Source organism: Canis aureus, chromosome 32, assembly GCF_053574225.1.
Source record: "Canis aureus isolate CA01 chromosome 32, VMU_Caureus_v.1.0, whole genome shotgun sequence".
Lineage (NCBI taxonomy): Eukaryota > Metazoa > Chordata > Mammalia > Carnivora > Canidae > Canis > Canis aureus.
In genome coordinates this window covers 14,514,744-14,538,253 of record NC_135642.1, presented here as the reverse complement: position 1 = coordinate 14,538,253, position 23,510 = coordinate 14,514,744, and the positions used below count along the sequence as shown (strand labels likewise).

The following is a 23,510-nucleotide window of genomic DNA, read 5'->3' as shown; positions in this document are numbered from 1 at the left end:
AATATATACATTCTAAGGTGGTTGTGAAGATGAAGTGATAAATGTCAAGTATTTAGCACAATGCCCTCAATAAATATCAGATTGATTGGTTGAAAACAATATTCTGTTGTTGACTAGTTGAAATCAAGATTCACGTACACTGTAGGCCCACTGCATTTGTTGGCATACCTCTTAAGTCTCTTAATCTATGAAAGTCCCTCCCTCATACTCCCAATCCCACCCCCCCCCCCTTGTTGTTTTGGCTTTGCCATTAATTTGTTAAAGAAATGAAGTTCTTAGTTTAATAGAAGAGTCTAAATTCTGGATTTGGTTAATCACATACTTGGGGTAACTTTTAACATGTTTCTCTAGCCTCTGTGTTTCCTGTGAACTGGTGGTAGATGTAGAGCCTTGATGAGATTCATATTGTTACTGCTGTTGTTTTTGACAGGAGTCAAAAGAGTCTAGATCTATTGTTTCCATAAGGTTGTGTCATGGTGATTTTTCTGATTCTTTTATTCCTTCTAAATTTCTTTTTTTTTTCTCTAAATTTTTATTTATTTATGATAATCATAGAGAGAGAGAGAGAGAGAGAGAGAGAGACAGGCAGAGACATAGGCAGAGGGAGAAGCAGGCTCCATGCACCGGGAGCCCGATGTGGGACTCGATCCGGGGTCTCCAGGATCACGCCCTGGGCCAAAGGCAGGCGCCAAACCGCTGCGCCACCCAGGGATCCCTCCTTCCAAATTTCTGAACTGGAATTATTCTACCAAGTAGAACTTTATTTCATTAGCTATTTGTTTCCCCTGAGGTATAGTTACTAAAGGAATGCAGGATAAAGACTTGATTTTTCTCCCCATTATTTGCCAAATCTCAGAATAATGAGTTTTGTACCATATATGACTAGTGAATTTATTTTTGTTTTCAGTATAACTATGAAATCATGGATTTTTATGTATTTTATTTCAACTAATTGCAGTCATTGTTATTTTGTTGTTCAAATTTTCATGTCTTTGGCTAGTGGAAGCCCTTTCAGGTTGGCAACTGTGTCCTTCTAACTCCAGTGTTCTTTGATAGCATTTTCCCTTTCCGGCACAGTTCATATTTCAGGCTTCCCTTGAACTTTCCCTGTGCCATTTTGGAATCAGGAACTCTTTTTCTCCAAGATGCCCTGTTTCCTTTCATTGAAAAGTAATTGAGACCACAATATGGGCACTAGGGCACTAATTGCTTTTGAGCCAACATGTTTCTCTCAATAGGTTTTAATGACTACTAGATTTTGTCTGGTTTATTCTTATGTGCACTTGTTAGTTTGTTGAATTGTTTGTTTTTAAAAATACACTCATGTTCTCTTTTAAATTGCAAGCCACTTAAAGAATTATATACACTTAAACTTGATATTTATATTATGCTCAGTGGCAAAATGGTAGCACCAAGTAGCTTTGCATGTGGTGATGCAAGCATTTTTAAGTGGAGATGTAAGAGAATAGGAGAACTTCTATTTGTTTATTTTCTTCATAAACATTTTTTTTTTGGTAAGTAAAAAATATTGAGATTCTGGAATAATTTTGTTAAGGAGTACTGTAAGAAGTTGATAAAGTCACTTTATTATTTAGAGATTCAACACCATATTATAGAGTTTCAGCTCTTTATTATTATAAAGATAGTCACTTGTATCTTCCAGAACATTATTTCTATTTAGTTTAGAAGTTTTTTTTAATCTTTAAATATAAGTGGGTCTATGCTTTGGGAATGCAGAATATTGTAAAATTACTATAATTTATATTTAGTATATCTTTTCATCAAAGAAGTCTTCCTAGGATCTTTAAAGGTTTATATTTTCCTTATTTGCTTCCAATTTGTATATAATGATATACTTAAGCATAAAGTAGTTTTTCTTTAGAAATATCCTTTAAATTAGTTTTCTCACTAATTCTTGTGTGAGTTTCCTCCTACCTTTGAATGTGTTCAATCTAATGAAGTCTGTGGTGTTTAAAAATCACTACTTAAATCAATAAGTGACTTAGAAAGTTGTTTAGCTTTTTTTTTTTAAGAGTTTATTTATTTGACAGAGAAAGAGCGAGAGAAGGAGAAGCAGAGGGAAAGGGAGCTGTTAGAGGAAGAGGGAAAAGCAGACTTTCCCCTGAGCAGGGAGCCTGATGTGGGGCTCCTGGGATCATGACCTGAGCCAAAGGCAGATTAACTGACTTGAGCCAGGTGCTCCTGTTTAGCCTTTCTGTCCCATTTTAACTCTTTACTTCATGCTGTGAATGATCAGCATCATCTTTAAAAAAAAAAAAAAAAAAAAAAAGACACACACACACACACACACAGAGGCAGAGACACAGGCAGAGGAAGAAGCAAGGCTCCATGCAGGGAGCCCGATGTGGGACTCGATCCCGGGTCTCCAGGATCACACCCTGGCCTGAAGGCGGGCACTAAACCTCTAAGCCACCCAGGGATTCCCCTGATCAGCATCATCTTACCTCTCGTACTCTTTCACTGTGTACCAACTGGAGTAAATAAAATTGAGGGTTTTTTCTTTATCTTAGATAAGAAGGTAATTGTAAGCTGATTTAATTATTTTAAATATTTTCTTCTCTAGCTTCTCTAAAAGCAAGTGTAGAAAGATCCCACCAATATAAAAAAATAATAGGTGTGCCTGGCTGGTTCAATTGATAGGATATGTGACTATTGATCTCAGGGTCATGAGTTTAAGCCCCCATTGGGTATGGAGCCTGTTTAAAAAAAATAGAGTAAGTGCTATTGTTTGATAACCAGATAATTTTGTTATTCTCCATTGAAATACCTGGGAATTAGTTTGTCTTGTCCCATATAAATGTAGAGAAAAACTACATTTTCCAATATGGGCCCATAAAGAGGATTTGATTTTGTTTTGACTTCTGGGGAATGTTTTTTTTTTTTACCCTATATTGGTCTTACATTTTGTGTTTGCATTGGAGACTACAGAGCACAAGCTGAGAGTTGGTAAGTAGTGTTGCTAGTATGGAAGAGTAACTGCAACTCTTCTGCCTTCCTGCCTGAAGTCTCTAGTTACTGCTGCAAAGTACTACTATTCCCTTCCCCCATCAGAATGAGAGACATATGTCGGTTTGGATTAGACCACTGGTCTATCCAGCTGAGAACACTATCTTTGAAAGTTACTCCAAAGTGGGTGACCTCATCAAGGCTCATCTGTTCCATCAAAGGGTGTTAGAAGATCTCTGATAACTCTTTTTGTGAGAGAACATAGTAGTTGAACTCTGGGACTAGAAGGTTAGGGATAAACCCTTACCTCTCATTATATCTTTTAGCCTGTTATAAACCTGTCATCTGTCCCTTTGTTTATTTCAACTTGTACATTTCTTTTTCCCTAAAGTAATTTTTTGCTTCCCCTGGTTAAAGTTCATCTGTTCATCAAAGATGTGTTAGGAGATCTCTTGAGAACTTTATCTGTTCAGTGTGTTTATTTTAACATTCTCTACTTGGAAGATTTAACATTATCTGCCAACTTGGGGATTTGTCTGTTCATTACTATGTTTGGATTTAGGAAAATGATGTATAGGAAATAGAATAGGTCTAGGTTATCTTAAGGTCTAAGTTGTCTTAAGGTATATATATATGTGTGTGTGTGTGTGTGTGTGTCTTTGTATATACATATATACATATATTTATATGTGCTTTATAAGCACAATGAAAGTCTGGAATCATACAGAGCTCAAGAAGCCATTGGGAATCGTTATGTTTGCGTATTGGCATAAGGGAGACCAGGAAATGAAAGAATCTTTTACTGTTTCCCTTTATGCCCTTCAGTGCTTAAGAAATTGAAAAGAATAATGTAAACATTTTTGTTATAGTAAAAATGTATATGATAATAAATATCTTCAAAATCCAATCTTACTCTTGACCTTCTATTTAAATTTCTGAATGCTTGAAAATACATGATAAATTAGTGAAATGTAGTGTAATATAATAGAAAAGCTGTTTTGTTGTGAACTTTTTATAAATGGTTAATATTTGTAGGGAAATCTGTAGCAATGTTTGAGTGCTGACTCTATTATAGAAAATGGGTTGCTGAATGTTAGGCTCATTCATACTTACCTTATTTTAATACATCTATCTAGTTCATGTGTAAGACCTCCCTCTATTTTTTTACAACCCTTTATAAGGGTGTAAATATTCACAGTAAAACACTTAAAAATCAAACAGAAGAATAAAGTGAAAAGAAAGTTTGCTTTCTTTTAGTCCATCACTGTCCTCCAAAGTTAACCACTGTTACTGGTTTCTTGTGATTTTTCCAGAAACATTCAATACATACTATATCATCTATTTTTACACACACATATATATAATCATGTGATATATATCCTACATATGTAAATCATATGGAATCATAATTTATAAAATCATATGTGATTACATGATATATCATGATTGTGTGCATACATGTATATATAAAACTTCCGTCTTTTACCCATACCCCTCAACAACATTTGTAGTCATACTATATATATGTTTGTTCTGCAACTTGTCATGACCCCTAAGATTTAGACAGTAAGACTCATATTTTATGCACCTTTATGTTCTGTAGCAGGAGCGATTGTTCAAACATACCAATTGGATAATGTCACTCCCAACATATGCTAAAACATTTTAGGGCCTTCCTTTTCTCAGGTAAAGTCCAGCCACCTTGACCTGGCATACAGGACCTTGAATTGATTCTTGCCTGCTTTGCTAGCCTCTTTACTTGAAACTGTTGATGTACACTTGGAGTGTTGATTATCCTGAACTTTCTTCAGTTTCCTTTTTTAATTTTATTTTTAAATTTATTTTTTATTGGTGTTCAATTTGCCAACATATAGAATAACACCCAGTGCTCATCCTGTCAAGTGCCCACCTCAGTGCCTGTCACCCAGTCACCTCTACCCCCCGCCCACCTCCCCTTCCACCACCCCTAGTTCGTTTCCCAGAGTTAGGAGTCTTTCATGTTCTGTCTCCCTTTCTGATATTTCCACTCATTTTTTTCCTTTCCCCTTTATTCCCTTTCACTATTTTTTATATTCCCCAAATGAATGAGACCATATAATGTTTGTCCTTCTCTGATTGGCTTATTTCACTCAGCATAATACCCTCCAGTTCCATCCACGTCGAAGCAAATGGTGGGTATTTGTCATTTCTAATGGCTGAGTAATATTCCATTTTATACATAGACCACATCTTCTTTATCCATTCATCTTTTGATGGACACCGAGGCTCCTTCCACAGTTTGGCTATTGTGGACATTGCTGCTACAAACATCGGGGTGCAGGTGTCCCGGCGATGCAATGAAACGTCTTCATCTGCATTCTACTTCCTCTGTAGTGCTTCGGATAACTGCTACTTTTTTTCTTCAAAGCATTATAACAGTCCTAGTATTTATAAAAATCCACAAGTAAAATAAAATTTAAAGAAATAAAGCCAAAAACAGTTAAAAACATCACTTTTTTCCTAAGCATATAACTCCAAAAGGATATATGCCTAAAAAAATGTGATCTTACTGGCTTGCTTGTTCCCTTTTCCACAATAAGGTTAATACAGGATTTGCTTATTTTTAATTTTGTATAATCAAAGTTATATAAATAGTTTCAATAATCAGTTCTACAAAGTGTGTTATGAAAAACAGTAGTCCAGATTCTGGTTCCAGATAAGATGGAGTAAGCACGCTTCACCCTGTTTCTCCCACTGAATGCAGCTATAAAACCTGGACAGAATGCTTGGAGTGGCTATTTGAGGACTCTGAAAAGTAAATAGTAGGAGGCAGATTGGGGAAGAAGACCAGAATTCAAAGTACCACTGAACCGGCGGTGAGTTTATCATTTTTTTTCTTCCAGTATGCCCCAGCCTGAACTTAATGTATCCTGAAACTTGGAAGTGAGCCTTATTAACACGGACAAAAAAAAAGCACCAGGAGAAGCCCTCTGGTTCTGACTCAAGGAGCAGGAAGGGATCTCCTAATGCTCAGAGAAAGTGTGGCAACCCCACATCCTTCTCTTTTTTTCTTCTTCTTTTTTTTTTGCTTTTCTTCATTTTCTTGCACCCCAGGCCTCAAGCAGTTCTTGGCAGCAGATGCAGTGGCCTCAGTGGGGGCAGGCAGGAGCCAAAAATCTCAGAGGGAGGGGAACCTTCCATCCAGATTGGAAGAGCTATGATCTCAAGAGAGTGCGGCAAATCCATTGCTTTTCTTCTCCCTCTGTTCTTCTGTTGCTTGCCCCTGATATGAGTACATCATGGGAAGTATATGGCAGAGTGGGTTTAATGAAACCCCAGCTTTCTGCTGGAAGGCTGGAAAAGGGGAGCCCCAGGGAACCAAAAGATTGCAAGAGAATGAGGAGCTTGGGAAACTGACTACTTAAACTTGCTTATGGACTTAGGAGCAGACTTCCAAGCTGTACATGCATGAGTCTGATTCCTAAACAGCGTACAGAAACATCAAGGACTGAATTATGGGATAGACCACTCCCTAGCCCCTAAACTGGATACTGCGTGGGACAGTTATGAAACATATTCAATATGACTGCAAAGGGTTTGCAAACTGAATTGTAATTGGAAATAAAACCCACAGAAGGCTTGTCAGAACTTGAATGTGAACCCAACTGGGTCAATTACTGGCTAAAACAAAAACACCAACATTCTGAGTGGGACTTAAATAAGATCGAGAGTACCATAATATTTCCAAGTGTCCAGAATACAGTCTAGAATTAGCTTAAAAAACAAAACAAAACAAACAAAAAAACGGAAAATTGAACTCACATGGGAAAAGACAGTGAACAGATGGTGATGCCAAGATCACACAGATGTTAAAATTATCTGGAAAATAGTTTTAAAATCAGCTGTTTTGACCATGTTCAAGGATTGAACGGGAAGATAGAAAGTCTCAGCAAAGAAGTAGAAGATAAGAAGAACTAAATGGAGATTTTAGAACTAAGAAACATAATAATGGAAATGAAAACTCATTAAATGAGCTCGGTAGCAGAGTAGACCTGACAATGAAAAGAGTCTATGCACTTGAAAATAGATCAACAGAAATGATGCAATTTGAATAACAAGAAAAATGTTAAAAATAAATGTATAGCCTCAGGGACCTATGAAACTATGATAAAGTCTTACATTTGTGTCATCAGAGACCCAGAACGAGAAGAGAATGAGTGGGGTCCATCAAAAGTACTTGAAGAAATAATGGCATAGAGATTGAAAAAGAAGAAGTAAAACTACCCCTGTTTACAGGTGGCATAATCATCTATATGGAAAATCTCAAGCAATCTACAAAAAGTTCCTAGAGTAAATGAGTTTAATGAGTTATTCATGGTCAGCTTGCAAAAAGCAATCATATTTCTATATGCTAGTGATAATCAATTGAAAACTGAATTGATATTTATGGTAGATTCCCCAAAATGAAACACTTAGGTATAAATGTAGCAAAATATGTATAAAATCTCTATGTTGAGAATTATAGAACACTGATTTAAAAAAAATCAAAGGATTTTTAAGTAAATACAGAAACATGTATTTATGAATTTGAAGAATCACAATTTTAGTAAAGATGTTGATTTTCCCCAGATTAATCTGTAGACTTAGTACTGGTAAAAACAATCCTAACAGCACTGTTTCCAGTTATAAACTGATTATAAAATTCTATACAAAGGCAAAAGACCTAGACTAGCCAAAACAACTTTTTTTAAAGACTTCCATTTTTTATTTGAGAGAGAGAGAGCACGCATGTGTGTACACATAGGGGCAGGAGCAGAGAGGGGGGTGGGGAAGAGAGAGGAAGAGAACAGGGAACCCAATGCAGAGCTGGATCCTAGGATTCTGGGATCATGACCTGAGCCGAAGGCAAACACTTAACCAGCTGAGCCACCCAGGTGCCCCCAAAACAATTTTGAAAAAGAAAGATGTTGGAAAAAAATCAAACTACCTGATTTCAAAACACCACGAAGCTATCATAATCAAGGTTGTGGTATTGGCAAAGGGAAAGACATATAGATCAATGAAATAGAGATTCCATAAATAGTCCCACACAAATATGGCCAATAATTTTTAAAGTTGGCAAAATGAAAAAAGAATAATCTTCAATAAGTGTTGTTGGAACAGTTGGATAGCCACATAAAAAAGTAATGAACCTTGGCCCAAACTGCATGTATTATATGAAAATGAACTTAAAATGTACCACACATCTAAATTTGAAATGTAAAACTACAGCTTTTAGAAGAAAACATAGGAGAAAATCTTTGTGACCTGAGTGTAGATCTAGAAGTTCTTTCACATGACACTAAAAGCATGATTCATAAAAGAAGAAATTGATGAATTGATTTCTTCAAATTAAAAACATTGCTTGCAAAGATACTGTTCAGAGAATTAAAAGGCAGATTATAGGCCTAAAGGAAATATTTGCAAATCTCATACTTGTAAAGGATTTATATTTGGAATATGTAAAGAACTCCTGAAAACTCAACAGTAAGAAAACAATTCAGTTAAAAATATTTAATAGACTTTGGCAAAGAGGATATAGAGTGGCACATCAGCTCATGAAAAGATGTTTAGCATAACTAGCCATTAGGGGAATGCAATTTAAAATCACAGTGAGCTACCACTGTGCAGCCATTAGAATGGTTTAAATTAAAACTTGACAGTACCAAGTGCTGAGAAGGATGTGGAGCAGCTGGAACCCTCACATATTGCTGGTGGGGATAAATATGGATTTATTGTATGATCGAGCAACCTTACACTAGGCATACCTTTAAGAAATGAAAATACGTGTTCGTGTATATTTATATTTAAATCAGCTTTATTCTTACTTGCCAGAAATGTATACTTCATAGAGTGAAAGGATAAATTGAAGGTGGTATATCCATTGAGTGGCAGTAAAAAAGAATGAGCTACTACTGATTTGCATAACTCTTGATTTCCTTTTCTTAGGGAAATCTCTCCAGGGATGTCTTAGCTCCAATTTGGCTTTTTTTTTTTGGGGGGGGGGGGATTCTATTCACAAGTATCATCCTTGGATCACCCTTCAGTGGGTTCCTGGAGATTCTCTTTGCTTCTTTTTTATATTGTATGCCTGTTGAATCCTTTTCTCTTTTTTGTTTATATTCTCATTTTAGTGAAGCACCTCTTCTAATAGTTTCCTGAGTGAAGGATACATAGGAGGTATGTCTTTGAGACCTCTCTTGCAAGTCTGAAAGTGTCTTTATCCTACCCTGATGTTTAAATGAAAAAGTGGTTAGATACAGAATTCTGGATTGAAAATAATTTTACTTCCGAAATTTGTCTTTATACTCACTGTAGCGATTTAGAAGTGAAATTCTATTATGATTCTTGTTACTTTGGAAACATCTACTTTCTTCTCTTTTCTCCTAGGGTTTTGCAATTTCATGATGATGTGTCATAGTAGGGGTGTTTTCATCTAGTGTGTCTGTGTCCTTGTGATTGAAGGTTTGTGATTGAAACTTGTGATTGAAGGTTTTTTTCAGGAAATATTCTTGAATAATTTTGCTGATGATTTACACCTCCTTTGTTTTTTACCCCTTCTTTTCTGGAGCACCTGGTATGCAGATATTGGAACGCTTGGAATGGTTCCCCAATTCTTGATCTTTTCTCCTATTTTTATATACATTTATTCATTTTTGTAATAGACAAGTACATTTGCTAAATAGATAGGATGATGAAATTGTACTCATTTTTTTTTTCATTCTCACCACAAAAACCTGATAGTTTTAAATTGGCCATTGTGATAGGATAGTTTTGTTTAAATGATAGAATGCCCTGTGATGGTTATACAGAGTGAAGGGCTTGGAAACTTCCTTTTGCCTTTGTCTCCTGGTGAGCTATACAATCCAAGGAATTATTAAATGGGCATCCTCATGAGTGCTAAGAGGAGGAGCCTTTGTTTCTTAAACTTCTTGGCTCAATTTTTTTTTTTTTTCCCCTGGGGACTTGTTTTAAAGGACTCAGTATTCTTTTGTTTTACCATCAGGTTAACCCAGTCAAGCTCTATGCTCTAAGCATTCTAAATCCAACTAATCTACTGATTTCTCACAGTGCTTATTCTTTGTTCTTAGAAGCTATCATTTGATCTTATCTTGTCATTATCTTATAGTAAGTTCATTTCTTACAATAAGATTGTAGATACTTTGAGGACAGGAACCCCCGCCCCCCCCACTCCATGCCTTATATTTTTCTGTCTTCCTTGGTATAGATGTTTCATGACCTATTATTGTTAGGTTGGGTGTGGTTTGTTTGTTTGGTGGTGGTGTGAGTGAGTAAGTAAGAGGAATAAATGATAGATGGGTAAGGAAGCTAAGGCTGGTTTTGTTGGATCCTTAGCAGTATAGTAGTCTGGCTTTGCAGAATCCCAGTATTTGCTAGTTTGCCATTGACCTGGAATTTGTTATTTGAGTTCCTGAGCATCCCTATTAGTAGGTTTGGGATACTTTTAGCTAGCTTTTTACTTTATTAGTAAATGGCTTTTTTAATTTAAAAAGTAAAATGATCGATGCCCCCTTCTGATTGTTTTATTTTTTTTCTAGCATATAAAAATCATAGAAAATTATTTGCCTTTTGTGTGGCATTGTTATTCATTAATATTTAATGCTGGGATGTAGACTACCATACTATCACTTGCCATAGCTTTTTAAGCTCTTGGGTTGAAAGCAAGGATAGTAGATGATCATTTGAAGTTGTAAGAACAAAAAGATTCATTAGGTTCTATGCATTTATTTTATTTTTTTACTTTTAAAGATATTTATTTACTTGAAAGAGAGTGCAAGTGGGGGAGCAGAGGGAAAGGGAGAGAGAAAATCCTCAAGCTGACTCCCTGCTGTGCACAGAGCTGAATGCAGGGCTTTATCCAAGGACCCTGATCATGACCTGAGCTGAAACCAAGAGTTGGCTGCCTAACCAACGGAGCCACCCAGACACCCCATATGCATTTATTTTAGAGAAGAGCTTTTCTATTCCTTTAAATAAAGATTTTGGACAGTATTCCTTTTTAATATCACAATTAAAATCTGTGTTTGGGCAGCCTGGGTGCCTCAGCAGTTCAGCGCCACCTTCAGCCCAGGGCCTTATCCTGGGGACCTTGAAATTTTTTTTTGAAAGATCAAGCCTGCTTCTCTCTCTGCCTGTGTTTCTGCCTCTCTCTCTCTGTGTCTCTCATGAATAATTAAATAAAATCTTAAAAAAAAAAATCAGTGTTTAACTAGCAAGATGTTACATTGCCTATAATATCTATAGATATTATCTACCTATCGAAGTTCACTTTTTATTGTCTTTTTTGAGTGGAGATATCATTGATTATTTTGTTGACAGACCACAAACATTCCTATTGGGTTAGTCAAGAGCTAGAAGATAAAGAGAAAGCTTTAGTGGTGGTATTTTAAGTGTTTGGTTAAGATTTGGTTTGTATGTTCAGGATTCCTTTCATCTTTTAGAGGATTTCTTTGACATAAGACACATATAAGCTGGGAGTTAAAATTGATTTGTTGTATAATTCCATCCTATATTTTCTTGAGATCAATGATCTCTATGACTCTTAGTGATCAGTGCTACCTTGCTGATTCTTCTCTCTCTCTGCTTTCATCTCTGCACCAGACTTGATTATTCTCACTCAATTCCAGGAAATTTAATAGTCTTGTTTATTTTTTTCCCTCAGAGCTTTGCTAAGTGACTAACTTGCTAACATCTGAAAATCTAGTCCTGAGTTTTAGTCGGTTGATACTGCTTCCTACAGGGATATTTAGATTCAAGAGTTGTATTTGATTTGAGGAAATGAGGTTGAGGGAATAATATGAGCAAAAATCAAAGTAGTATATTTGAGAAGGAGAATAAAAAAAACAAACTGTCTTCATCAAGAGTGTATGATATATGTTGAAGTACTGTAGGAAATGAAGTTTGGTAAGTAATGTAGAATGAATCATGAATTCCAGGTTCACCATTTTATTTCATTTCATTTATTTTTCTAGAAAGTAAATATAAAAATGTTTAATTCCAGTATAATTAACATACAGTGTTATATTAGATGCCTCAGATGTACAACATAATGATTCAACATTTATCTACATTACTCAGTGCATATCAGAGTAAGTGTACTCTTAATCCCCTTCACCTGTTTCATCCATTCCTCATCTCTGGTAACCAGTTTGTTCTCCAAAGTTAATTAAGAGTATTTGTTTGTTTGTTTTTTATTTTTATTTTTTTAAAGATTTTATTTATGAGAGAGAGAGAGAGTCAGAGACACAGGCAGAGGGAGAAGCAGGCTCCATGCTGGGAGCCTGACGTAGGACTCGATCCCGGGTCCCCAGGATCATGCCCCGGGCCGAAGGCAGACGCTAAACTGCTGAGCCACCCAGGCTGCCCTGTTTGTTTGTTTTTTAAAGATTTAATTTTTTTATTCGTGAGAGACACAGAGAGGCAGAGGGAGAAGCATAGGGAACTTCACAGAGAGCTCCATAGGGAACCTGATGTGGGACTTGATCCCAGGACCCTTAGGATCATGCCGTTAGTCAAAGGCAGATGCTCAGCCACTGAGCCACCCAGGTGCCCCTTTTGTTTTGTTTTTAAAAATATTTTATTTATTTATTTGACAGAGAAAGAGAAAGAGCGCACACAAGCAGGGGAGGTGGCAGGCAGAGGGCAAGGGAGAAATAGGATCCCTGCTGAGGAAGGAGCCTGACACAGAGCTCGATCCCACTAGTCTGGGGTCGTGACCTGACTGAAGGCAGGCGCCCAACTGACTGAGCCATCCACGCACCCCAAGTCTGATTTTTTGTCTCTTTTTTGTTTGTTTCTTAAATTCCACATATGAGTGAAATTATATGGCATTTATCTTTCTCCAACTGACCTTTCTCACTTCGCATTATATTTTCTGGATCCATCCATGCTGTTGTAAATGGCAGGATTTTATTCTTTTTTTATGGCTGAGTGATATTCCATCACATATACACACATGCACACACACATACACACACATATCACATCTTCTTTTTCCATTCATCTATTAATGGACACTTGGGTTGCTGCCATAATTTGGCTGTTGTAAATAATGCTGCAATAAACATTGAGGTGCATACATCTTTTCAAGAATATGTTTTCATATTTTTTTTTTTCATATTCTTAGGGTGAATACCCAGTAGTGCAAATACTGTTCTATTTCTAATTTTTTGAGGAAATTTCATATCATTTTACACAGTGGAGAGTCTGCTCCTCCTTCTCCCTCTGCTAGATGAGCTTGTCAATAGATAATAGGTGGTAGTTCATTAGAGGAGTCATCATCAGGGGAGCCCAGTAGGGTATTTATAAAAAGCGAGCTCATGCATATCATTCTAAGGTAGACATTGGCCCTTTAGGGGTGAGAAGAGGAGCAGTAGAGTGGGGAAGAAGATGGCCTTAGCCCTAGAAAGCCCAGGATACTAGTTTATAAATGCTTGTTTTCATTCTCCCTTCTTTCCTTCCTAGACACCTGATAAATGTGAACCACTATGCTAGGAGCTAGGTAGGAGTCCTCAGGGGTTCACAGTCAAGTTAGACTGACACTGAGAATGAATAATGACATTATGGAATGATAAGTTATAAGAAAAATGTATAAAATATATAAAAAAAGAGGAATGTAGGGGCACCTGGGTTGCTCAGTGGGTCAAGCATCTGCCTTCGGTTGAGATCATGATCTTACAGTCCTGGGATCAAGCTCTGTGTTGGGCTCTCTGCTCAGCGAGGAGTCTGCTTCTCCCTCTCTGCCTGGCTGCTCCCCCTGCTTGTGCTTTCTCTCTCTCTGTGTCAAATAAATAAATAAAATCTAAAAAAAAAAAAAAAAAAGAGGAATGTATAAAAAGATCCATAGGAGCATTGACAAGGGAATAAAAGGGAAACTAGGCAGAAGCTCCGCTGTCAGAACCAAGGAGTTAGGTCAGGACAAGACTAGCAGCAAAGGTGAAGGGTTGATGGCATTGAGAGTATGGTAATGGCTAGAGCTCCATGAATATTTCCTACTAAGCCTAAGGGAGAGAGTGAGGTGGACTTGAGTCTTTATGTGAGAGGTTAATGGCACCAGTAATGTGGATAGAAAAGATGTAGTGGCAGGGAACCAGTGAGGGCCTTGAAATATTTGGGGAACATGGAGGTTTAGGATTTCAAGTAAATACTCTAAGGTAGGCAGTCACAGGAGTGGACAGAGAGGAGATGAGCAAAGTATAAGAACTGGCAATTCACAAAAGAGGAAACCTAAACAATTAATAAATAGATGAAAAGATGCTCAATCTTACTAGTAACCAGAGAAATGAAAATTGTGTAGCAAGACACTGTTTCATACCCTTCAGGTTGGCAAAAACAAAAAAGTTTTTGACAGTACCAAGGGCTGGTGAAGATAAAGAAACGAAAGCTTCCTTGTGTCCTGATGGGAAAAGTATAAATTGGTACAACCACTTTAGAAAGCAATTTGTACCTATTATGTAATGAAGAGGCTAACAATCATCTATTATTCTTCCTGTGTCAGGCATTGTTTTAAATGTATATTTTTAAAGAATATTATTTGATTTAATTCGTACCACAGCTTTCCCCTGATTATATAATTGAGGAAATACAGCCTAAGAGAGATTAAATAATCTGTCCAGAGTCACAAAAGTGGTAAAATAAAGAGCCAGCATTTTAGCTTAGATCTTTCTCTTTCTAAAACTTGCGTTCATAATCACTAATGATAATAATAGGAAGATATATTGAGCATTTAGTATGTGCCAGTTGGTATATTTTAGACATACCTTAGCTGATTTACCTGTGTAATAAGTCTTTAAGGTAAGTGGTTTTGTTACTCATCATGTAGCTTTTATTTTTTTATTATTTTTTTAAAATTTTATTTATTTATTCATGAGATATAGAGAGAGGCAGAGACACAGGCAGAGGGAGAAGAGGGCTCCATGCAGGGAGCCCGACGTGGGACTCAATCCCGGGTCTCCAGGATCATGCTCTGGGCTGAAGGTGGCTCTAAACCGCTGAGCCACCTGGGCTGCCCTCATCATGTGGCTTTTAGAGATTAAGTAACAAGCTAGCAAGTGAAAAAGCTCAAGTGGTACTTACCTCAGGTGGTTTTGAGCACATGTACTTTTCATTCCACACCAAACTGAAAGATCCAGAGGTGTAGAATAATAGACTTTTGATCTGAATCCTCTTTTTTTTCCCTCTGTTTCATATATATAAATATATATAATATATTTAATATATATTAAATATATAAATATATATGTATTTGACATACAACTTTGTATTATGTGCAACATAAAGATTTGATACATATATTGCAGAATGATTACCACAAGTTTAGTTAGTTATCACTGCACAGTTACAATTTCCTGTGATGAGAGTGTTTAAAATTTATGATCTTGGGATCCCTGGGTGGCGCAGCGGTTTAGCGACTGCCTTTGGCCCAGGGCGCGATCCTGGAGACCCGGGATCAAATCCCACGTCAGGCTCCTGGTGCATGGAGCCTGCTTCTCCCTCTGCCTATGTCTCTGCCTCTCTCTCATTCTCTGTGTGACTATCATAAGTAAATAAAAATAAAAAAAAAATAATAAAATTTATGATCTTACCTACTTTCAAATAAACAGTATTGTTAACTATAATCACCATGCTGTACATTAGATTTCCAAGATTTACTCATTTTACAACTGAAGTTTGAACCTTTTTTTTTTAAGATTTTATTTATTTATTTATTTATTCATGAGAGAAGCAGAGAGAGAGAGAGAGAGGGAGAAGCAGGCTTCATGCAGGGAGCCTGACGTGGGACTCCATCCCGGGTCTCCAGGATCAGGCCCTGGTCTGAAGGCGGCCCTAAACTGCTAAGCCACTGGGGCTGCCCAAGTTTGAACTTTTTAACCACCTTTACCCATTTCCCCTACCTCTCACCCCCTACTTCTGGGAACTACTGGTCTGTTCTCTGTTTCTATGAGTTTTGGTTTATTTAGATTCTACATATAAGTTTTTCTTTGACTTATATTACATAGCATAATGCTCTCAAGATCCATCCATTTTACCACAAATGTCAAGATTTTCTTATTTTTGTTTATGGCTGCATAATATTGTTGTGTATATACATACTATGTTTTCTTTACCCTTTCATTTATAGATGGACACGTAAGTTGTTTCAGTGTCTTGGCTATTGTAAATAATGTTGCATTGAACATGGGCATGGGTTACCTCTTCAAGATAATGAGTTCGTTTCTTTGGGTATATACCCACAAATGGAACTGCTAGATCATATGGTAGTTCTATTTTTAATTTTAAAATTTGAATTCCAATGTAGTTAACATACAGTGCTATGTTAGCTTTGGGTGTACAATATAGTAACCCATCAGTTCCATATATTATTTAGTGCTTATCAAGGCAATGCCAATCCTAATCCCCTTCACTAGTTTCAAACCGTCTCCTGTGCACCTCTCTTTTGGTAAACATTTATTTATTTTCTATAGTTAAGAATCTGTTTTTTGGCGTTGTATCTTTTTTCCCCCTTTGTCCATTTGTTTTGTTTCTTAAGAAACTACTTTTATTTTAAGGAATCTCCATACTATTTTCCTAGTGGCCACACCAATTTATATTCTTAGCAGTTAGTGCACAGGGATTCTCTTTTCTCCACATACTTACCAACACTTGTGATTTCTTGTCTTTTTGATAATAGTCATCCTAATGGATATGAGGTAGTATTTCATTGTGGCCTTGATTTGCATTTCTCCGATGATTAGTGATATTGAACACTTTTTCATGTACCTGTTGACCATGTTACTATCATTGGAAAAATGTCTCTTCGGGCCCTCTACCTATTTTTAAATCAGATTGTTTAGGTTTTTTGCTGTTGAGTTGTATGAGTTCATGATGTATTTTGGATATTAACCCCTTATCACATAAATGATTTGCAGATATTTTCTCCCATTTAGTAGGTGCCTTTTCATTTTGTTGATGGTTTCATTTTTTGTGCAGGAGCTTTATAATTTGATGTAGTCCCACTTGTTTATTTTTGCTTTTGTCGTCTTTGCTTTTGGTGTCAAATTCAAAAAATTACCAAAACCAGTGTTAAGGAGCTTACCCCTTATGTTTTTTTTTCCTATGAGTTTTATGGCTCCAGGTTTTACATTCAAGTCTTTAATCTATCTTGAGTTGATTTTTGCCTATGGTATATATTGGCTTAAAATACGAAAATTAGGGCAGCCCGGGTGGCTCAGTGGTTTAGTGCTGCCTTCAGCCCAGGGCATGATCCTGGAGACCCAGGATCAAGTTCCACATCAGGTTCCCTGCATGGAGCCTACTTCTCCCTCTGCCTGTGTCTCTGCCTCTCTCGCTCTGTGTCTCTCATGGATAAATAAATAAAATTAAAAAAAATAAAATAAAATATGAAAATTAGTATAATACACTATCAACAGAATCAAAGACAAAAACCACATGATTATGTCAGAAGACACAGAAGATCCATTTAACAAAATCCAATAACCCTTTCATGATAAAAAATACTCACAAACTAGGAATAGAAAGGAACTTCCTTATCCTGATAAGGGCATTATATAACAAAAACCCAAAAACGAAAACCAAAAAAAATCCACAGCTGATATGGTAAAACACACTCTTTTCCCCAAAGGTAATGATGAACAAGACAAGTATTCTGCACTTGCCACTTCTATTTGTTAAGAAGATGAAACAAAATGCACCCAGACTGGAAGGAAGTGTAAAACTAGCTCTATTGACAGATGACCCTCTCTTATTTTTGGGAAATCCTAAGGAATCCACTAAAAACTTTAGAGCCACTAAACAAGTTCAGCAAGATTGCAAGAAACAAGATAAATATAAAAAGATGATGTGTCTTACTAGATGTTAGCAATAAGCAATCCAAAAATGGTATGAAGAGAACAACTCCATTTACAATAGCATCAAAAAGAATAAAATAGGAATAAATTTAATAAAAGAAGTATAAGACTTATATTCTGAAAATTATAAGACATTTTTGAAAAAGTAAGACTTAAATATATGGAAAGATATCTTGTGTTTGTAGACTGGAAGACTTAATATTGTTAAGATAGTAGCACTCCTAAAACTGACCTATAGATTGAACACAGTCCCTATCAGAATTGCAGCTGCCTTCTTTGTAGAAATGGATAAGCTGATTCTAAAATTAATATGGAATTGCAAGGAACCCCCAGATAGTTAAAACAGTCTTGAAAAAGAACAATGAAATTGCAATATTTACATTTTCTGATTTCAAAACTTATTACAGAACGATAGTGATCAAGACATTATGGTACTGGAATAAGGATAGAAATATAGATCAATAGAATCCAGAAATTACCACATAATGGTCAATTGATTTTGGCACCATTGACAAAGGTGCCAAGACAATCCATTGGGAAAAGGATTCTTTTCAACAAATGGTGCCAGCACAACTCCATTGGATATTGTAAAAGAACACAACACATGTATTGGTCTCTGCCCCTAGTTCCTGGCACAGACCTCTTAAAATCCATGTAATCTCCTAAGTGATAAGAGCACTAGGAGCATCCTTTGTTCTGCTGTTTGGTCTTAGACCAGATTTGGCCAGCAAACTGGTTCCTGACACAGTGTTCCTATGTTCTTTAGAATTTCCTGAGTGATAGGAATGTCTCATGTTTCAGTGAAGCAACTCTTGGTGGGCTCTAGCTTCAGGATGGTGTCAGGTCACCAAAAGGACAAGTTCTTGATTGGAAGTTTGGAATTTATAGCCTCACCCTCATCCTCTGGGAAATAGTAAAATTTCCAGAAGTACGAGATTTAGAGATCTTCTGAGTTGGTTAACACGTGGAGATCCTAGAAGAATGGCACACTCAGAAAGAGCATGGAAGTTCTGCACTACTCACATATCTTTCTTTGTGTGTCTCTAAATCCAGCTGTTCATCTGTATTCTTTATCTTTTAAAATAAACTGGTAAATATAAGTATCTCCCTGAATTCTATAAGCTGTTCTAGCAAATTGTTAAACCTAAGGAGGGGGTAATTTATACAACCTGGGACTTGTGATTGGCATTTGAAATGGGGGCAGTGTGGGGATCTGATGCAAACTCTAGGTAGATACTATTAGAATTGAACTGAATTATAGGACACCCAGCTGGTGTCTAGGAGAATAGCTCCATCTGTGGAAAGCCCACATATCTGGTGTCAAAAAGTATTGTGAGTATGGTAGTAGTGTGAGAGTAAGGAGGAACACAAGAGGAGTGTGTCTTCCAACACAGTTATACATGCAAAAGAATGAACTTGGACCCTTACCTTGTACCATTATAAAAATTTATTCAAATTAGGGGCACCTGGCTGACTCAGTTTATGGAGCATGAGACTCTTGATCTCGGCGTCATAAGTTTGAGCCCCATGTTAGATGTAGGATTTACTTTTAAAAAATTAAAAGTAAAATCTTTAAAAAAAATTTATTCAAAGTAGACCAAAGAACTAGATATATAAAACTCTTAGAAGAATAATACATACATGTAAGTCTTCATGACCTTGGATTAGGCAATAATTTCTTAGATATGATGCTAAAACCACAAGGCAGCAAAATAAATAAATAAATTGGACTTCATCTGATTTAAAAACTTTTGTGCTTTGGGGCACCTGGGTGGTTAAGTGGTTGAGCATTTGCCTTTGGCTTGGGTCATGATCCTGGGGTCCTGGGATGGCATCCGCATCCGATTCCCAATGGGTAGCCTGTTTCTCCCTCTGCCTATGTCTCTGCCTATCTCTGTGTGTCTCTCATGAATAAGTAAATTAAAAAAAAAACTTTTGTATTTCAAAGATCACCATCAAGAAAGTGAATAGACAGGGACGCCTGTGTGTCTCAGCAATTGAGCGTCTGCCTTAGACTCATGGCATGATCCCCATCTGGGGATTGAGTCCCGCATCGGGCTCCCTGAGAGGAGCCTGCTTCTTCCTCTGTCATTGTCTCTGCCTCTCTCTCTCTGTGTCTCTCATGAATAAATAGATAAAATCTTGAAAAGAAAAGTGAATAGACAGCCCACGAAGTAGAAAATATTTACAAATCATACATCTGATAGGGACTTTATCTATACTAAATAAAGAACTCAAAATTCAGTAATAAAGAGATAACCCAATTTAAAAATCAGCGAAGGATCTAAATAGACATTTCTCCAGAGAGGATCTACAGATTGTCAATAAGTTCATGAAAAGATGCTCAACATTATTAATGATTATGAAAATGTAAATCAAACCTATACTGAGATATCAGTTCACTCTCACTAGATGATTGCAATATAAAAAGATACAGATAATAACAAGAGTTGGTGAGGATGTGGAGAAATTAGAAGCCTCATATGTTACTGGTAGATATAAAATGTACAGCTTCTTTGGAAAGCAGTCCAACAGTTCCTATGGACTGCTTAAGATTAAACTTGGAGTTACCAAATGTCCAGCAGTTATACTCCCAGTTATATATATATATATATGTGTATATATATATACACATATATATATATATATATCTCCAAGATGAAGTGAAAACATGTCTACACAAAAACTTGTATGTGAATGTTCATAGTAGCATTAATCATAACAAAAAGTGGAAACAACCTAAATGGACAATCAACTGGTAAAATGACTAAAAAAATATGTATAGCTGTATAATGAATATTATTGACCATGAAAAGAATGATATACTGAAGAACACATGGGTGGCTCAGTGGTTGAGTGTCTGCTATAGGCTCATGTGATCCCAGGGTCCTGGGATTGAGTCCCACATCAGGGTTTCCACAGGGAACCTGCTTCTCCCTCTGCCTGTCTCTGTGTCTCTCATGAATAAATAAATAAAATCTTAAAAAAAAAAAAAAGAGAAAGAAATGAAATACTAATACATGCTACAATATGGATGAGTTTTGAATACACTGTGCTGGTAAAAGAAGCCAGTCACAAAAAATACTTATAGTATGATTCCATTTATGTGAAATGTCCAGAATAGGCAACACTGTAGAGATAGAAAATAGTTTAGTGGGGCTGACTCTCATAGGGCTGGGAGAGTTGAGGGGGAAATAGAAGTGACAACTAATGAGTATCGGTTTTTTGGTGGGGTAGATAGGGCTGATGAAAATGTTCTAATGTTGATTGTGGTGGTGATTTTACAACTTTGCGAATATACTAAAAACAATTGAATTACACTTTTAAGGTGTGAATTTGGTAGTATGTTAATTATGTTCCAATTAAGGTATTATAAAAAACGTATTCATTGTTTAGTTAGTGTGTATCCTGTGCAGAGCTGGATACTAGAGTCCTTACCCTAGAAGTACTTACAGTCCAAGGGTCAGAGAAGCAAATAAAAACAGTATCACCTAAATATGATGAAATTATGTATCTATCATGTTCTGGTGCCTTTATGTACATTAATAGGAACCTATGGGGAACTCCTGGGTGGCTCAGTGGTTCAGCGTCTGCCTTCAGCTTAGGGCCTTATCCCAGGATCTGGGATCAAGTCCCACATTGGGCTCTCTGCAGGGAGCCTTCTTCTCCCTCTGCCGGTCACTCTCTGTCTCATGCATAAATAAATAAATCTTAAAAAAAAAAAAAAAAAACCCATGAGAGTTAAGTAGGAATAAAATGAGGATTGGCTTGAGTTTGATACCACTTCGATACCAGATCTGCCCTAGAGTGTCATTAAGATTATTTAGATGTCATGGGCTGGGGTGGGGCACCTGGCTGCCTCAGTCAGTAGGGTGTGCAACTCTTGATCTTGGAGTTGGGAGTTTGAGACCCATGTTGAGTGTAGAGATTACTTAAAAATAAAATCTTTTATTTTTTTTAAAAGATTTTATTCATTTATTTGCGCCCGTGAGAGAGCAAGCACAAGCAGTGGGGAGGGACTGGAAGAGGCAGAGGGAGAAGCAGACTCCTGACTGTTTGACTCCTGAGCAAGGAGCCTGATACAGGGCTCAATCCCAGGATCCCAGGATCATGACCTGGGCCAAAGGCAGATGTTTAACTGACTGAGTCCCCCTAGGTGCCCCAAAACAAAATCTTTTAAGAAAAGGTTAGGTATCTTTTATATTAGGAGTTCTTAAAAGTTTATAAAATGGTTTACCTAGGGTCTTTGAGTTGTTTCTGTAATGTTTCTGGACCTCTCCTCTAATCTCACTGTGCATGAAGTTGAGTAACTATTTTTATGAATGTGGAGTCATGGTCAGACCTAGCAGTGCATAGCATGAGACTGTCTTGTTGCTTAACTATGACCTAGTAGACTGCCTAATTTACCATAAAGATTGCTATAGTTCTGGTATCTGGATTCTCATTAGGACTCTTATCTAAATGCCAGTATTAGGTCTCACCTGATATATTATGGGTTTGTCAAGCTGGGTCTCTTGTGTTTTCTTTTCTCTACAGCAATGATTTTGAATTATTAGCATTCTCTTCAAATATAACCTACCCTGCTCCCTTCATTTTTATTTATTTATTTTTTAAATTTTTATTTATTTATGATAGTCACAGAGAGAGAGAGAGAGAGAGAGAGAGGCAGTGACATAGGCAGAGGGAGAAGCAGGCTCCATGCACCGGGAGCCCGATATGGGATTCGATCCCGGGTCTCCAGGATCGCGCCCTGGGCCAAAGGCAGGCGCCAAACCACTGCGCCACCCAGGGGATCCCTCATTTTTAAAGATTATTTTGCTTATTTCTTCACATCTGAAAAATGGGGAAAATAAAATACTTAAGCTATGAGGATTAACTGCATGTAAAGCACTTAATATAATGCCTGGCACAATATGCTTGCATATTATGCATGTTTTAGTAGCTACCATTATTGATATTAATTTGTTTATTCACAAATATTGACTGGGCATTTGACTATTTGCCTGGTACTGTGCTAATTACCAGAACAAGATAGTACTCTTGGAGTGGTATTTCAGTTTGTACTAATTATTACAATAATAGTAATACAAATTACTTTAACACTCTAAGTGGTGGTGAAGAATTACAGTTCCAGTTAAATTGTAGTTTCTCCATGCTTCTAAAAATCTGTGCATATTATTAAGCTAACTTTAAGGATTTTCATTAATTGCATGTATGTAAAATACAAGAGCAGTACACTATGCTATAAAGTCTGAGGTAAGAACTCATTAAGCTCTTACCTAAAGCAATGAAGATGTATTGGTGAATCCCAAACAATTTGCTGTTGACTTTGTATTTTGTTTACCCAGGAAGGGGTCTACAATTTATTTGATTTCTTTTTTCTTTTTTAAAAGCAGGATGTTTTTGCTATTGAGAGATTATTTTGGTATAATGTACCATAAAGATATTTTTGAAAGAGCATTCCAAGAAGAGTTAAATATGGTATGACCTTTTGTTTTTAGACAGTCGAAGTGTCTTTGTAATAGAGATCCTTCATTTAAATGTTATATGCTAGGAAGGTGGAATCTTGAAGAATGGATAACAAGAAAATACTTCTAAATGATTTTTAAATTGTTCCTTTGAAGCTGAGGGAAAGAGTAAGTTGCTAATTGGCCATCA

At 36.6% G+C, this 23,510-nt stretch overlaps 1 protein-coding gene across 6 annotated transcripts in view; it reads left to right on the top strand.

Moving 5' to 3' along the window:
* The window catches only part of TTBK2 (tau tubulin kinase 2), a 176,772-nt gene that overhangs the window by 54,769 nt on the left and 98,493 nt on the right, over window positions 1-23,510 (top strand). For 2 of the 6 annotated variants that reach the window (XM_077880809.1, XM_077880811.1), the window contains exon 2: window positions 5,711-5,822. The exons of the other annotated variants lie outside the window; for them this stretch is intronic. The gene's annotated coding sequence lies outside the window, so the exon portion shown is untranslated. The remainder of the gene's footprint in view (window positions 1-5,710; window positions 5,823-23,510) is intronic. 6 annotated transcript variants of the gene reach the window in all.